General features: G+C 39.8%; 1 protein-coding gene across 1 annotated transcript in view; it reads left to right on the top strand.

The window, feature by feature from the left end:
- The window catches only part of LOC132816926 (protocadherin Fat 3-like), a 575,577-nt gene that overhangs the window by 173,115 nt on the left and 383,479 nt on the right, over window positions 1-18,983 (top strand). The gene's annotated exons all lie outside the window — the stretch shown is intronic.

The raw sequence follows: 18,983 nt of genomic DNA, 5'->3' as shown, positions 1-18,983 counted from the left end.
AATTGGCACATGGTCAATAAGATTAAGCAGGTAAATACTTGACTCCAAGATTGGTGTGGGAGAAATGGGTTTGAATACATGGGACATTAGCAGCAGTACTGGGGAAGAAGGAGCCTGTTCTGATGGGATGGTCTTCATTTGAACTGTGCTGGGACCAAGTCCAAGCAAATCACAAAACTATGGCTGTAGACAGGTCTTTAAACTAAATGGATAGGGTGGGGGATGGCTTTAAACTAAATAGATTAGATACCCTACAGTATGGAAACGAGTCTTTCGGTCCAACAAGTGCACATTGACTTTCCAAAGAGCAAACCACCCAGACTCATTTCCCCCACCTTACCTTTACCCCTGACTTATACACCTAACACTATGGGCAATTTAGCATGGCCAGTTTGGACTGAGAGGGGAAACCGGAGCACCTGGAGGAAACTGACACCGATAGGGGGAGAATGTGGAAATTCCACACAAACAGTCGCCCGAGGCAGGAATCAAACCCGGATGCCTGGCACTGTAAGGCAGCAGTGCTAACCACTGAGCCACTGTGCTGCCCTTTGGAGGGGAAGGAAATCCGAAAACCTGAATTTAAAGAATGTGGTAAGAGTGCAGAACTCTGGAGAGGCCATTAAAATCTCCAGCACAGACACAAAAAGAACAGAGCATATGGTAAGGGTTAGCAATCAAACTTCAAGCCCACTGGACAAACAAATGACGGTGAGAAGAGAACATTAATGCAGGACTGAAGGTGTTATATCTGAATGCACTCCATGCAAGAAATAAGGTAAATGAGCTGGTGGCACAGATCAAAATTGACACAGGGTGTTATGTGGTAGGCATCACAGAGATGTGGCTGTGGGGGTTGGTGGTGGTGGGGGGGAAGCAGTGTGATCAGGATTGGGAGCTGAAGGATATATATCCTATTGAAAAGATGGGTAGGTGGGCAGAGAGGACGGGGTTGCCTTATTAGTAAGAAATGAAATTAAATCAGTAGTAAGAAATGACTTGCAGTCAAATGGTGTAGATCTGTGTGGGTTGAATTGAGGAAGCACAAAGGTCAAAAAAATTTGGAGTTACGTATCGGCCACCGAATAGCAGTCAGGAACTGGGATGCAAGATACACCAGGATATTGAAAAGATATGTAGGAAAGGCAAAGTTAGTGATCCTGTGGGATTTCAAGATGCAGGTTGAGTGGGAAAACGGAATTTTGGAATGTCTACAAGATGGCTTTTTGGAGCAGCTTATGGTGGAACCCACAAGGGAACAGGCAATACTGGATTTTGTGTTGTGCAATGAGGCAGACTTGATGAGGGATCTTAAGATGAAAGAACCCTTAGGATGCAGTGATCATAATATTATTGAATTTACTCTGCAGTTTGAGGGGGAGAAGATAGAATCAGAGGTAATGGTATTACAGCTAAAGGCAACTACAAATGAGGGAGGAGCTGGGTAGAATTGACTAGGAGAGGAGCCCAGCATGAAAGACAGTGGATCAGCAATGACAGAAGTTTCCGGGAGTAATTCAGGAGACACAGCAGAGATTCATCCCAATGAAATAGAAGCATGGTACAGGGAGGATGAGGCAACCATGGCTGACTAGGGAAGTCAGGGATAGCATAAAAACAAAAGAGAAAGCATGTAATGTGGTGAAGGGCAGAGGATTGGGAAGTTTACAAAGACCAACGGAGGCCAAAACAAAAAGAAATGAGGAGAAGATTAAATATGAGGGTAAGCTAGCTAGTAATATCAAGGAAGACTATAAGAGTTTCTTTAGATATCTAAAGGGCAAAAGAGAGGGAAAAAGTGGACTTTGGGCTGCTGAAAAATGACACTAGGGAGATAGTAGTGGACAAGGAAATGTCTGAGGAACTGAATTGAGTAATGTCAGAGGAAGGCATGAGTAATATCCCAAAAATTCAAGAGAGTGAGGGGGCTGAGCACAGTTTGGTGGCCATCACCAAGGAGATGTTGCTAGAAAAACTGAATGGCCTGAAGATGAAATACACCCCAGGGTTCTAAGGGAGATAACCAAAGAGAGTGAAGGCATTTGTGGTGAGCTTTCAGGAATAGCTAAAGTAAGGGAAAGTCCCAGAGAACTGGGAAATTGCTAACCTGACACTCCTGTTTAAAAAAGGGAGTAAGGCAAAAGATGGAAAATTACAGTCTGATTAGCCTATTTTCAGTCATGGAAAAGATCCTGGAATCCATTGTGAAGGATGAGTTTTCTGAATACTTGAAAGTGTATGGTAAAATAGGGCAAACTCAGCAAGGTTTTGTCAAGGGGAGGTCAGGCCTTACAAATCTGCTAGAATTCTTTGAAGAAGTAATGGGCAGATTAGACCAACGAGAGTCAATGAATGTTATCTACCTAGACTTCATGAAGGCCTTTGACAAGGTGCCGCACAGGAGCTACTGACTAAATTAAGGGCCCATGGTGTCTAAGGCAAGGTGCGACCAAGGGTAGAAGCTTGGCTGTCTGGTAGAAAGTGGGGAGAAAAGAGTCCTTCTCAGGATGGCAGCCAATGACAAGTGGTGTTCCGCAAGGCTTAGTGTTGAGACAACAACATTTTGCTTTCCACATTAGTACCTAGATGAAGGAACTGAGGGCATTCTGGCTAAGTATGCAGGCGATACAAAGATAGGTAGAGGGACAGGTAGCAGTGAGGAGATAGGTGCTACAGAAGGATTTGGACAGATTAGGAGAGTGGGCAAAGAAGTGGCAAATGGAATACAGTGTGGGAAGATGTGTGTTCCTGCACTTTGGTAGGAAGAATAGAGACATGGAAAATTTTTTGAAATGGGGAAAAAATTCTGAAATCTGAAGTTCAAAGAGACTTCAGAGTTCAAGTCCAGGATTCTCTCAAGGTAAACTTGCAGGTTGAGTCAGTAGTTAAGAAGGCACATGCAATGGTGGCATTTAATTTGAGAGGACTTGAATATAAAAATAGGGATGTATCTCTGAGGCTCTGGTCAGACCACATTTGGAGTATTGTACACAGCTTTGGGCCCTATACATCAGGAAGGATGTACTGGCCCTGATGCGTGTTCGCAAGAGGTTTGTGAGAATGGTCCCAGAAATGAAAAACTTAACAGATGAGTAATGTTTGATGACTCTGGGATTATACTCTATGGAGTTTAGAAGGATGTGGGTGGGTCTAATTGAAGCATACAGAATACTGAATGGTCTGGTCAGAGTAGATGTTGGGAAGACACTAGGACCCGACGGTGTAGCCTTAAAGTAAAGGGAAGATCTTTCTCGCATGGGGATAAGGAGAAATCTCTTTAGCAAGAGAGTGATGAACCTGTGAAATTCATTGCCACAGAAGGCTGTGGAGGCCAGGTCATTGAGTATATTTATGACTACGATAGATAGGTTCTAGAGTATCAAGAGGATCATCGATCACAAGGATAAAGTGGGAGAATGGGGTTGAGAAATGTATCAACCATGATGGGAAGACTCAATGGGCTAAATGGCCTAATTTTTGCTCTTATGTCTTATGGTCTTATGAGGGCTAGTACTTCCCAAGATTCCTGGTGCTGAACAAAGTTTAAAAGCACAATCGTACATCAGCTCAGTCCAGAGTTGATCCCTTACTGTTTCTGTGTGCGTGAGGAATTGGTATAAAAGGCTGAGAAATATCCTCACTTCACTGACAGAGTGATGCTGATGAGGTCTGCCTTTTTCCTTTAGGACTGCCAGAGGACACCACAGCACCAAATCCTGTCCTGAGGTTGTTACCCAGGTCAACCACAAACCAGACAAATACCCGAAAGTTATTGACCATGAGCGTCATCAACTTCTCTCATCTACTTCATAATCATTCTAACTCTGCCACTGAACCCTCTTCCCATCAAGATTCATGCTCTGCCACTCTCATTGCGAACAACATATTCTTTCACTCACACTCAGCAACCACCCACACATGCGCATAGACATACACTAACGCTGCAAGGCCTCTGCACTACCTACTCATTACTTTGGCTCACCCATTGTATTATTCCCACCGCAATAGCACGAACAGTTGTGCCAGCCACTTTCGTCTTGTTCCATCTCTCTCTTGGTCTCATTCCAGGAGGAAAATGACTCCAAAAGGCAGGTGAGATGCCTAGATTTACCTCCTTTCTCATTACAGGGAGAGGATCCTTGCCGCCTTCTAAGAGGATAGAGACTACTTGATGCATGGCAACCCCGGAAAGATCAGCCATGGTATTATGAGCCTGATCACCTACTTCTGCTCCTATTTCTTATGTTCTAAAATTTTCATATTCTCAACTTAGTTGCCCTGTCTATCAACCCAATTAATTTTGATTACCTATGTTCCTATCCAATCTGTTTATGTAACTGTTCATTTCCCCACTTTATTCCTGTCACTCCTATTACATTGATGTCAGCACTGAGATTTCATGATCTGCATTATTTGGAGTTTGTCTGCTTCACCTTTCAGCAATAATTCAAGTCTTTAATGTTGCACAAGACCATCTTGGATCGTAATGGAAAAGTTGAGGAAGAATCTGCACATGCTCCACCAGCAAGGTGCACATGCTGCTTCTCATCCAGAAAAGGTTGCACATGGGGAGGAGAGCATCGCATGCAGGAAAGTTGCTGGAGACAGCAAAACAATTGAATGTCCACTTCAGACTACACAGGACATTTCGAGGTCTACTCATCTTGATACATATGCTGAGCTTCTGGATCAGGAATGAAAGAAAATTTGTGAAACCACAAAAGAAATTGTCTCCTGAGGCATTGGGAATCTTTGCAGAGCATGAGAAACTCATCGTTAGCAAGAGTGCTGATACATTTGCTATTTATGCTGATGATTATCCATATGGAAAATGTGGTCAAACCCTGAGAATCAAAAATTACAGGTCACTGAGTACACTCTGTGCCATATCAGTGGCCTGAACACTGGCTGCCCAGTAACTAATGGTCGAGCAAAACTGCTCCCTCACTCTTGGTTAACAGGAAAAGACTGAGAGGGAAAAGGGAGAACGAGTACTTGGCAGTGGTCACTCTTCAAAACTATCACATTTCTTTTCCTTTGCCATTTGCCATTCAGCCTCACAAGCAGTCTCTTGCCTTGATAATGAATTGTCCTTGCACTTGATGGCTTCCACAAGGATCTTGATAGAAGGCATCAATTGTTGAAATCGCAATTCTCAGATGAGACATTTCTGCATAAGCCAGTCATGGGTTTCTCTAGCAACCAGGCGTGTGGTTGCAGCTGCCAACGCCTGATCAGATTTTCCTCTTCCTCTGAGGGTGCTGACAGCTCTCCACCTTCTCCCTGTGCCACCTCCAATCATCTTTTCACTGTTGTGTTGTGGAGAGCACACAAACCACAACAATTCTGGATGTTCTTGATGGGAATTATTGAAAGGCCCATACAGATTGATGAGGTTAAAAATGGAAGCCCATCTGATTAGGGACACACCAGGGTGAGCTGATAACACCTTGAATCTGGTGTAATATTTGCAATCCTTCCTCTGATACTTCACTCATGATACCTTGCAGTATGGTTTGGATTCGAAGAGAATCCCACCCAGACTCCACCCAAAATCTCTGTAAACTTGCATTTCCCATGGCTCAAGCACCTAACCTACCTATCCTTGGACACTGCAGGGTAATTTGTCATGGCCAATCCACCTAAACTGCATATCTTTGGACTGTGGGAGAAAACTGAGCATCTGGAGGAAACCCACACAGACAGGAGAACATGTAAACTTCACACAGTCAGTTGACCGAGAATGAAATTGAACATGGTTCTCTGTGCTGTCAGGCAGCAGTGCTAACCATTGAGCTCCTGTGCCACCAGTCAGTGGAAGGTTGGGATTAGAACCTCATGGTGTTTTCAACATTCTTTTTCATAGAAACTGAAGGTATATTCTATCTGGATCAGTGACTTTTCTACTTTGAGAACTGTTGATCCTCAGGAGTAATTTCTTTCTTCCAATAGCTACTGCCTCCTTTACTGTCAGAATCCTCTTTAGTACATAAAAATATGGAGTAATAATTTAGCATGTTAGATGAACCCTCTGCCTTGACAAATAGACATCAATTTTGGTCCTGAATCAGCTTCAATTCTTTTTGACAACTGTTTTGGTACCTTAAGTTTACAGAGAAATGTTTTTTAATCCCCTTTGTAATTCTTAATCAAATCAATACTCTTCGTGATTTTTGAGAAGATAAATTAGCTTGCTGAGCTTGAAGCTTCAAGCTTAGCAAACTAACTTACATACAAATCAATATTCTCTTTATCCTCTCCCAATTTTGCTAAGTTTTCTTCCATGATGTCTATATTAATCTTGATTATCAACTGCTTTAAATTATTACTTTAAATTTTCTAACATTAAGCTACTGTGGAAAAAATGAACTAGATGTTCGCCTTGGTAGACTGATTTGAATGTTAAGTATTAATAATACTGTAATGTATTCTGTGAATTAGAATGGTCATAAATGATTGAAATGCTGAAGTTTTAGATTATTGTGAAAATCAAGGAGAAATGTTATTGTCCTTTACATCTGAAGTTGTATCTTTTGATTAGTTCCCCTTTCTGAATAAATTTAAATTAAGATTGTGAAGTAAAAAAACTCTTGATGGTCAGCTAAATACCTTTGTTTTTGTTTTCTTTTGAATTGCTGAATGAATGGTTGTCATCACTTTCTTTCTTTCATGTAAATGGCCCTGCAACTAGATCATTATTGGAAGTAAATTTAACTGTTAGAGTTGGTGTAAGATGGCCACTCAATATACCACACTCAATTTTCTTTTTTGTCAACACTGAAGAAAAATGAAGCCCAGTATATAGTTAGAGGTTTATCCAATATAACAAGTTTTACACGATTGTAAATATGAAAATTACTCTAATTGAACTTACATAATTACAAAAAATATGAAGCCTCCCCATGGTTTAATGAACATTGCAATAGAGGTTTATTGCTTATTACATGTTGGTTTTACTGTATTAGCAATTATTTTAGTCAAGAAAATTTAGCTTCACAACAAAAAGTTTTCATATAATGGTGAGTACTCCTATCCACAAGATTTCTTTTACACACAACCTAGCCATTCACTTTATAGTCAGATTTTCAGAGTCTCCCTTTAAAGTTTCCTACCTAGATCTGGAAATATTTCCCCATTTCTGGCAGAACTTATTTTCATTATAGAGGAAAGGTACAAAGGTTAGATTTTTACATGAGAGAAACTGGAAATTATCAGGGCTTTTGGGACTTGATGCTGAGTTGAAATGAACCTCATTTTTATGTAGCAAGGATCTTAATCTGTAAGTCAGCATGTAACAAATTTGACTCGACATAAATATTCTTCAGAATGGATGAGATCTATAGAACTGTTAAACTGAAATTATGTAAGCCCTTTAAAAAATTTAATGTAGGCTACCTGTCTCAGGGATAGAACAGACTTTTTTTTAACTATCAGTCTAAAACATAAACCATTCGTGCACATTGCCCCCAAAGAATCGTTATTATTAACACTTGGTTTCTTGCTACAAGCTAGTATTATCTCAAAGTTGAAAATGTGTTGCTGGTTAAAGCACAGCAGGTCAGGCAGCATCCAAGGAACAGGAAATTCGACGTTTCGGGCCAGAGCCCTTCATCAGGAATGAGGAGAGGGTGCCAGGCAGGCTCAGATAAAAGGTAGGGAGGAGGGACTTGGGGGAGGGGCGATGGAGATGTGATAGGTGGAAGGAGGTCAAGGTGAGGGTGATAGGCCAGAGTGGGGTGGGGGCGGAGAAGTCAGGAAGAGGATTGCAGGTTAGGAGGGCGGTGCTGAGTTGAGGGAATTGTCTGAGACAAGGTGGAGGGAGGGGAAATGAGGAAACTGGAGAAATCTGAGTTCATCCCTAGTGGTTGGAGGGTTCCCAGGCAGAAGGTGAGGTGCTCTTCCTCCAACCGTCGTGTTGTTATGTTCTGGCGATGGAGGAGTCCAAGGAACTGCATGTCTTCGGTGGAGTGGGAGGGAGAGTTAAAGTGTTGAGCCATGGGGTGGTTGGGTTGGTTGGTCCGGGCGTCCCAGAGGTGTTCCCTGAAGCGTTCTGCAAGTAGGCGGCCCGTCTCCCCAATATAGAGGAGGCCACATCGGGTACAGCGGATGCAATAGATGATGTGTGTGGAGGTGCAGGTGAATTTGTGGCGGATATGGAAGGATCCCTTGGGGCCTTGGAGAGAAGTGAGGGAGGAGGTGTGGGCGCAAGTTTTGCATTTCCTGCGGTTGCAGGGGAAGGTGTCTAACTGACACAGTTCAATTAAATCTCAATGAGCGAATTCAGCGATTGGCAGCCATTGATATGAGATAATTAATTTATCTTTATTTTACGAAGGATTAATTATATAATTTATTTAATTGGCTTTTACAAATGGGAGTGTTTTTAATAGTAAGGGCTTTAATTGAGATTTAGAATTTTTCTTGTCTCAAAATGACTCCTGAGTTCTTCCCATAGTATATATGGGGTAAATTGACGGGAGGGTGTAAAGGCAAAATGCATTGTCTGAAGTTTATAATTTGTTGTGCGGTCTATAAGGGACCAATAGAGAGAATATGAGAGTCAATGTGGATAGATGAAAGCCATGAGATCGTATGGAAGGGGCATGCTGGCTGAGGATGAGTGAGTGAGTGAGAATTAGATGACCTGCTACGAGGAACATGTTGCTGTTTGTAATCTAATAGTTTACTTTTAACTCTGTTACTACCCTGCTGGAAAGCAAACTCTCACCAAATGGCCTAATATTTAACAAAACAATTGGACAAAGTCTCAAGGAACTGAGCAGAGCTTTAGGTTTGAGGAACCTGCCCTCACCACTTTGGCAGTCTATGTAACTGTTTCCAACCTGCATCTGTGATTGCAACCCATCCCAGAATGAAGCTCCTGCCATTTGGATAAGTTCCTTTTGATATGACATGGCAAACCACATGATTTTTCAACTCCCATTCCCTGGTTCAAGGAGTGAAATTCTGGGCCTAAACCTTTTGCTGCAAACAAATTAAATTGTTAACTTGTAGTTGCCTGGTGTATCCATTTAACATTTTCAGTCTTCCACTCCTCTTCACAATGAACTTGTAAAGTCAATTAATGTAAGAGCAGGACATGATAGTTCACTGTCATATAATATTATTTGTTAGAAACCTTATGATCTTTCTGCAGATACACAGGACAGAATCTCCACTTTGAGCATTGTCCGGTATTAAAGCCATTAATGGGTTCCAACTCTGCCTCCAAATGCTCCTCCACTGGATCACACTTGGTGAAAAATATATAACCTAATAATTTCCACACTGATGTCAGAACATTACTCCTGGAAATGCATCAGCTGGGTTCACGTGCAGAAAAAGGGTTACAAGTAGAAAGAAAAAGCGAGATTCCACATTTGCAATTTTTGTTTTGAAATAAGAACAGACATGACGGCAATACATAAAAAGTCAGTCATCATCATCTGCAATGAAAAAAGACAAGTTAACGATTCAGTTGTCTGTCCTTCAGAACTGAGTTTCACCCCAAACATTTACCTTTTCTCTGTTTATCTTATTGCCGGGTTGTATGCTTTGAATGTTTTTGTTTTATTTCAAGATAAAGGATTTACTGAATGAAATTGTGTTCACTATTTGATTATTAGGTTTCATTTTAAATTCCAGTATAGATAAGGCAGACTGTGGGTTGAAAGCACTGTACTGGCAGCTGACTTGCTCTAGGTCTGTGGGTTGAAAGCACTGAACTGGCAGCTGACTTGCTCTAGGTCTGTGGTACATAAAAGTGGCAGGAAGACTGACTTAACTAGCAGGGAGGTCGTTGGAGGTGAAAGGTCCAAATTATTCTGAAAATACGTTGGGCAGTATCAACGATTTTCATTGTGTCTCACAACTAATTATTTGTTTGGTTTTCTCAAAAGTCTATATTCTGGCTGGGTTAACTTAGTGGGCCGTGCATGGAGGTACTATTTACAATATCGGACCTTACTATATGTGGTAATTAGGCTGTTGTTGAATTGGGGGGGGGGAGGGCTCAAATATTGCATTAGTATGGTCAGAAATGTAAATTTAACATTATGATCCTGATTTATTTAGGGGGTCCAAATTGCAGTCAACCCTATTATTTAATATTTCCAAAACCAAATAGATAAAATACTTACAGATGGATATATGGTAGAAGGAAAACTCATTTTCTATGAAATAATTAAAGACAGGTTAAACACTGAAGTCAGATCCTCATGTACAATATTGCCTTATGACAAATATGACCACTTCTGTTATGGGGAGTCAAATTGACCTGACTGTTAACAATGATCAATAATTGGTGCATTTTCTGTGGCAACATCTCTGCCAATCAGTCAGCTGTCTCCTCTCATTGCAATATAAATGTTGATTTGCCCCTTGAATTGATATTCATGTGAATTTCCTGACATATGCAAGGTAAAATGCCTTGGCAAAATGTCTTGAAGTTTTTTGTTAATTAAGTCTATTCAGGAGATGCAACTTTGCTGGGTCGATACACATTTTTTTGCACATCCCTAATTACCCTTGAAGGTGGTGGTGTACCACATTATTGAGCCACTGCAGTTCATTTGTTGTAGATTCACCCAAAACGCTGTTAGGGAGGATGTTCCGGGACTTGACTGAGCAAAAATGATGAAGAAGGTGATATATTTTCAAATCAAGATGGTGAATAGCTTGATGAGCATTTGATAAGTGGTGATGTCTCCATGCATCTGTTGCCCTTGTCCTTCTAGTTGGTAGTGACGGGTGTTTAGAAGGATCTGCTGAAGAAGCTTTGGAGAATATATGGTGCATCTTGTAGATGATGTACACTGCTTCTGCAGGTGATATGATTCACTCCCTCTGCCAATGATCAGTAGCAGCAATCAGGTTGAATGTTGGACTGTGTCAAGACTCTTGTATGTTGTGTATTTGATAAGTATGGTGGACTGTCTCTTTGAGTTTGATTACATGACATGAAGTCAGGTCATTTTGGGTTGGAAATAGCTTCATCTAACCTTGCTACCTGCAAAGTGAACACCTAAATCTCCTGCTCTTGTTAAACACTTAGTCTGTTGGACCTTTAAATTGTAACACCAAAAAAACTAAGGACAAAGATAAAAACCACTTTGAAATCCACTGGATCACCCGACCATTCTTCATTGAAAAAAATTAAAGTACTTATGGTTTAACTGCAAATCTTGGAGAAAAATCAAAAGACTCCACTGCACTGAAGAAGGTACAGTCAGTAACCAGGGAGCAAGTGAACAGTGGAGAAGAAGCTTTCAATATATTCCTCCTTGAAGGAACACTGAATAATGAGTGCTCTACGTGGAGGAGAATTTTCTGAACTAGAGGTGTGGACTAGGAAAAGAAGCCAGCAGACTGAGGAATACTTTGCTTTAAATGTGAAGAAGTAAGAAAGTACTAAAAGATTAGAGTCCTACAGATGTACAGCATGGAAACAGACCCTTCAGTCCAACTTGAACTTTCAGCTCAACAGATATCCTAACCTCATCTAGTCCAAGTTGCTAGCACCCAGCCCATGTCCCTCTAAACTCTTGCTATTCATATACCTATCCAGAATCCTTTTAAATGCTGTAATTGTACCACCCTCTACCACTTCCTCTGACACCTCATTCCATACACACACCACCCTCTGCATGAAAAAGTTGCCCCTTAGGTCCCCTTTATCTATTTGTTCTCTCACCCTAAACCTATACCCTTTGGTTCTGGACTCCCCCACCTCAGGAGAAAAAAACCTTGTCTATTTACCCTATCCATGCCCATCATGATTTTATAGACCTTTGTAGGTCACCCCTCAGCCTCCCATGCTCCAGGGAAAACAGCCCCAGCTTATTCAGCATCTCCTTATTCCTCCAATCCTCCAACCCTGGCAATTTCCTTGTAAATCTTTGCTGAACCCTTTCAAGTTTCACAACATCCTTTCAATAGGAAGAAAACCAGAATTGCAGACAATATTCCAAAAATAGCCTGACCAATGTCTTGTACTGCTGCAGCATGAGCTCCCAACTCCTATACTTGATGCACTGACCAGTAAATGAAAGCATACCAAACACCGCCTTCCCTGTCCTATGTTCCTGCGACTCCACTTTCAAGGAACTGTGAACATGCAATCCAAGGTCTCTTTGTTCATTGGTTTCTTTGGTACATTTTGCTATGCATGCCCTTCATATTTTTTTTAAAGTGGAAATTTTGGCTCCATGGGACCATATTATAAAAATGCAGAGAGCTGGAACGTCAACAGAAAGAGATTCCTTTGTTTGTTCGAAGTTGAAAAAAAACACAGATATAGTCATCCTTGAGTATAAAGGGGATTGGGAGGAGAAAGAGTCTTGTAACTTTCTAAGGAGTTTGGCTCAATGTAGGTTCCCTAACTTATAAAGTAGTAGTAGGAAGCTTCCAAAACTCCTCATGATTGCTGAAACATTCAGATTCCACAAATGCCTCCAGCGGGATGGCAAATCTCCCAATTAGTGAACATTTTAAAGTAGTTAGCAAAATTTTGTGAATTCAGAAACAACTTAAATGATGCTGTCAAGACCAGCTAGTGCATTGTTTTGCAACTTAAACCATCAGAAAAGATTAGTAACGCAGAGGAACCTAAATTTAAAGAAAGCACTGTAAATAGAGGTCTTGATGGATCTGGCAATGAAGGAAGCTCAACAAGTCAGCTTGAACAAGAGAGTTCACAAATCGGAAGCTGAGAGATAACCACCAATGCAAACTCAAAATTGTCATTGCTGTGGAAAATTAGTTCTGCATCAAATTGCTGATAGAAAGAAGCTGTATGCAGAATCGGTGGCAAAAAAGGGCACATTTAACAGACATGTTTGAGAAAGAAAAATGATTGATCTAGAGTCAAAGTACAGAAAACAGAGAGTGAAAGGAAAACCTACAAGGTCAGAAAGGACACGGCAAAAGCCCAACTTCATCTGAAGAAGAGCCGTTATTAAACCTTTAGCCTATCCGTGACAGCAACCGATATTGGGCCACTCCCTTACTGAATGGCAAAACCAGTAAGAAGAGGTTCTCAATGGAATAGTGGTTTAATTGATACCTAAGATTGTATCATCCAGTTTCAGGATCCATGCTTTTTTGCTTGTTCAACTGAATTATTTGTGATGCTTTTATCTCTCCTTTCCAGTTGGAGATGTGTTAAGTGTGGAGGCTGTTGAGCATTATTTAGTTTCAAGTCATGTTTAAGTTTATCACAAAGTAAGTGTGCTGGAACCACTGTGAATGCTAATGGAGTTAAACTGCAATGTTACTTCAGGTTTGGAAGTCATTGCTTTATCATCGGGAGAATTTTAGAGCCATCTGCTGAAGTATTTGAAGGATGTTAAGGATAGAAGGTGGTCGTGATTGCAGATACTGGAGATTAGAGTCGAGAGAGTGGTGCTGGAAAAGCACAACAAGTCAGGAAGCATCCGAGGAACAGGAGAATTGATGTTTCGGGCAAAAGCCCTTCATCAGGAATTCATTACCTCATAAAATTCTGAATCTGTTTCTTTTCTTTGTATCACTGTTCAAATTAATATTTGGTAGCTTATGATATCTTTTCACTGCAGTGCCTCAGAATCTTAGCAAAGATAATGAGATTAAGCACATTCCTTGAATTATGGATGAAAGTTGATGTTGTAATGCATAGAATGTGCAAAATATAGAATAGGTTTTATTTGTGTGAATTCACAGGTGGCAGGCATAATTTGGTTTCCTTGACTAACCACCACACTAACATATTTTTAAATTGTGGTTTTTGCTAAATATCTGACAATTTAAGTACCCAGCAAAACTGGAATTTCCCTGGAAAATTCTTCCATCATCAAAATATTATTTTCAATTCGAAAAGCCGTGCTTCAACAGCTTGTGCAGAGAATGGATTTATCAGTGAAACAAAAGTTTTTTTTTGGCATAATTGAATTCTATTTTCTTTCCAACATGATCAAACTACATCATTGCTGACGAAAAGGAAATCCAGGCAACAAGTAAATGATTTTGTTTTGAGATGGGCTGTTACTCGTGCTCCCGGTACTTTGTATAATTTTTCTGATGCATTCCAAGTTAGGACACATTTCAACAAGTTAATGCCATGAACAATTTACATTTATATAACCATTTTGCATTAAAACATGTCAAAAACCAAGTCATATCAGCCTCTAATGAAGAAAGAAGTCAAGAAGTGGAGTGGTGTAGCGAGATAATTTTAATGTTTGAACCTCACATAGATGCAGGTGTGGCTACCAGTACAGGAATAAAATAACAATCTCAAGACCAGAATTTGAAGAATGGAGATGAGATGGAGGAATTTGAACATAACCATACAAATTTTAAAATCAGGAAATAATGCAGATCAATGTGCATAGGGGTGATAGGTGAACAATACTCAATGTAAGTTTAGATGTGGGCAGTTGAGTTGGAATGATCTGTCTGTTTGGAGGAGTTACGAGTGCAATCTTTTGACCAAGGCTCTTGAGACATCGCCTTCAAAATCCTCCACCACTGCTGCTATCCAGGTGGACAAGGGCAGCACAGGAATATCAAATTCCTTCCAAGCCACTTGCTATCCTAATTTGGAAATATATTGCTCTTCTTTCAGTGTAGCTGGGTCAGAATGCTGGAACTCCTTCACTAATGTTATTGTGCATATGTGTACACAAAATAGACTGTAGTGGTTCAAGAATGCAGCTCACTACCACCACTTTCAAGGGCAACTAGAGACTGACAATGAATGCTAGCCCAACCAGCAATGCCCACATTCTGATAGTGAAATTTAAAGAAAGAAAATGTGGTATTGGATGACTAAACCAGTTGGCTACCAAATTATTTTGACTCTGTCTCTTTTGGGCTTAAAGGAATATGGATGAGAGCATTATCAAGGGAACAGTCAGGGTGTAGAGGAGCAATGGCTTTATTCAAACTAGGTGAATCAAAGGTGGAAGTGAAGTGTAGTTGAACAAATTAGTAACTCCAGAAATGTGACAATTAGAGACTGAAAACTATATAGCTGTAAATGTGTAAGTGCAAGTGAATTGTGTTTTTCTTCTAGAAATGATTACTACAGACAAGAGGATCATGGCATGGAAAAAGAGTATGGGTGGATAATGATAATAGGATTTGTATCATTATCTGATTGACTATTATGAGAATAACATGGCCACGTGAGATAGCAAAGTTAAGAAGATCACTGTGAATATGGGTTAAGAAGTTTACATAGAGAGAGTAATTTGGAGAAGATGAGAACATGAGTTGATGGAGAAGATATTACAGGGAGTTGTGAGTGCAGGGTAAGACCAGGATCACCTGATGAAGGAGTGTCTCTCCGAAAGCTAATGTGCTTCCAATTAACCTGTTGGACTATAACCTGGTGTTGTGTGATTTTTAACTGTATATTGAAACAGTTTGCAGATAATTTATTTATCATTGCAGCATCAAACTTCTCAATATATAATTTATTTGATTGCAGTTTATTTTTGCTATGTTACGTTTTGGTAATTAAAAGCAAATTATATGCTACATACTGTAGATGTGTAATTCTATCATTGCATTGGAGGCTGAGGGCTAAGCTTATTGAGATTTATAGAATCATGAGGGGCATGGATATGGTCAATAGACAAGGTCTCCTCCTGGGGTAGGGGAGCTGAAAACTGGAGAGATTAGGTGTAAGGTGAGAGGGGAAAGATTTAAAAAGGACCTAAAAGGCAACTATTTCATAGAGGGTGGCTGTGTGTGGAATGAGCAGCCAGAGGAAGTGGTAGGGGCTGGTCCAGTTACAACATTTAAACAGCATCTGGATAGGTATATAAATAGAAAGGGTTTAGAGGGATATGGGCCAAAATGTTGACCAAGGAGAAGAAAAAATCAAAGATTGAACTGGGTTTTTTGGTCAAAAGGCAGTGTGCTCTGAATCTGCTGGATTGGGCAGCTGTGTTTGAGTTTTACTCTCTTTTTAGTTTTATAGTTAATTAAGTAGTTGAATATTCTGAGAAAAGAATTGCAATTTTTTAGAAATAAGTGAATACTCCTCAAGCCTGCTGGAAGTTGTTCACGTTGACCAGTGACTGTGGATTTAAACAAGATACAATCCTATATGCCTGTAATACAATTCATGTTTTAAAATTTTCATATTCATTGTTGAAATTGTTATTGAACTGGCCAGTTTCCAACGCTCATTTTCTTTCTACTAATTTATCCCTTAACTGTGCTGTGTGGAAGTGGGAGTGACTTTTGAAGAAGATTGGGTTTAAATTTTACACATTAATTAGATTGGTTGTTCCATTTTGCTTTACTGAAGTTATAGTATCAAAAATAATTTTAATTAATAAACATGATGTTTGATTACTGTTATTCATGATGTCTAGTCAGGAACAATTGGCCAAATTTGAGGGTTATCGAATATTTTAACTTTGCTATGTTGCAAATCCAGTATTTCCATGTCTGATATACCTTGCCAAGGGATTTGATCTGCTTCGGCCACTGTCTCCAAGTTTACATGCTTGCTTCTCAATTCCACGAATACTTGCTTGATTGGAGATTTGCTTTGCTTCTTCCTTCCTTCCTTGACAAATATTACCTCATTTTAATTCCTCCAATCTCATGCAACTCATGCTCCAAATATGAATCTAGGATGTGGGAGACAGACATTTGAGGTCTCTTTTCCATTCCGATGGTTGCTGACGCCTTGTCTTAAGTTGGTCCACTAATTAAGGAATTAATCTTATGAAGCTTCATTGCACCATTACTATGAAAATGAACTAAGTAGACTGGCCCCCAGGATCTGGAGTTTAGATGGAATTCCTTACCTTGAAGAATTGATGCTTGGGACATTAATTATATTCAAGACTCTAACTTTGGGCATTTTAATCATTCACAGGATGCGTGTTGCTGGCTAGGCACTTAGTGCCCATTCCTAGTTGTCCTTCAGAAAGTATTGGTAAGATACTTCCTTGAATCACTTCAGTCATTGAGGTGTATGTATGCTCCCAGGCTTGTTAAACAGGGATTTTCATGAACTTGACCTAGTAACAGTGAAGGGACCAGTAACATACTTTCAACTCAGGATCATGTGTGACTTGAGGAAATTGGAGATTGTAGATTTCCCATGCATCCATTGCACTTGACCTTCTAGGTCAGTATTGCCAGACAGTGGCCCACAATAGCATTTTATCTGATGTGTAAACAGTGATGCAAATACAGGCAAGTATGATTCTGAAATGCCCCAACTCTCCACCGAGAGGCTTTGTCTCTTCTATGATTGCTGCTAATAAGCTGAGTGAATGTACAAAGTGAACCTGAGGCACAGATGGCAAAAGAAGTAGATCTACCGTGAGGAGATGACAGGAGATAGAGCACTGGATGCATGAGAGAAACAAACTCCAAGCCAGGTTGTGATGAATGAGGTTTTGAGCTTTCACTACCCTCTATGCTATTCACAACTGGCCTGCTTTTGTAAAAAAAAAACAAAAGAACTGCTGATGCTGTAAATCAGAAAGAAAAGCAGAAGTTGCTGGAAAAGTTCAGCAGGTCTGGCAGCATCTGTGAAGAGAAATCAGAGTTAACAAATTAGGGTCCTCAAAAGGGTCTCCAGAGCTGAATTGTTAACACTGATTTCTCTTCACAGATCCGTGATATGGTCACCCACAGTCACTTCACCCGTTTGCCCATCTTGATTTCCTAAAGCTAAGTCTAGAAATGTCTCCTGTCATTGGGCTTGTTTTAACAAGAAAAACATCTGTATAATTTGTTTTTCTGCTTCAGAAGCAACATAACTGTGTTAAAGTTGTGAAAATGGATGTCGTACAAACATATTGACCACGCTCCTGTTATTTCATCAGAATGTTCTGTGTTTTTGTCATCTCACTCTTAACAGCTAAATGACTGACTGACTTAGTCATTCCGTGTGATAATTGTCGCTTCAAGCAATACAAAACACTGTTTGTTCCATTGTAATATGATTTGTGGGATAAATTATCACCCTCATTTTTAAATCCCTCCGAGTTGATGCCCTGCCTAACTCTGTGATTTCCTCCACTCCCACAACCCTCCATAATTATCACATTTCTCCAATGTAGACCTCTTGTACATTTGTACTTTTGATTCACCTATCAGCAGCTATGCCTATAACTACCTAGATCTCAAGCACTGAAAAGCCACACTGTCTCTCTTGTTTATGTTTCTTCTTTAAGACAGTCTTAAATAACCAAACGTTTGGTCAAAGATTTAGGTTTAGACATTTTTCAAAGTTGACAATGAGGTTATTCAAAATGGAATAAAGTTGCTGTGCTACAATGAACTTCAAAGAAAAAAAACAAAATGTTGGATTTGTTACATTCTATAGATTGTATAGAGTTAAAGAAAATCAAGAAATGTAGTATAGTATAGATGGACTGAGCACAAGACATGCATTTTACTGATAGTTAAATGCATGAAAATAAATTAAAAGGGTCAATGCTATAATAATGGAGCAATTTGATCAGCTTTAGTCTTGTATCATTGAGGTAGTCAGCTCAGGATGACTGGAATTCTAGACCTACCAACCATATCAGCAATGCTTACTTAACAGGAAACTTTACTTAGATGAAGACTAATATTTAGCGATTCATGTCATGACAAGGATCTGTTTCTCACTGTACAGCAACGCATTATGAGACATAAAGACAGAATACTGTAAAAATCTGAACCAAATGCAGATAATACCTGAGAAACTCAAGTCTGGCAGCATTTATGGAGAGAGAAACAGTTAGTGTTTTGAGTCTGGTTTGATTCCTCTTCAGAATCGTACTATGATGTACAGATATATGATGTAACTTGATAATTGAATAAAATGAAAGCAGGCAAGTGAGCTGTTCAAAATCATTGATCATAATTACTATACGTAGAACTAAATTATTTTAATCCAATTCTTATTATGTAGTACAGGTCATTCTGCTATAATGTACATTTCATTAACACAATTCACTGTAACGTGATTGATGAATTGG

This window comes from Hemiscyllium ocellatum, chromosome 6, assembly GCF_020745735.1.
Source record: "Hemiscyllium ocellatum isolate sHemOce1 chromosome 6, sHemOce1.pat.X.cur, whole genome shotgun sequence".
Taxonomy (NCBI): Eukaryota; Metazoa; Chordata; class Chondrichthyes; order Orectolobiformes; family Hemiscylliidae; genus Hemiscyllium; species Hemiscyllium ocellatum.
Note: the sequence above shows the minus strand (reverse complement) of the source record. Positions and strands in the feature narration are given on the sequence as shown.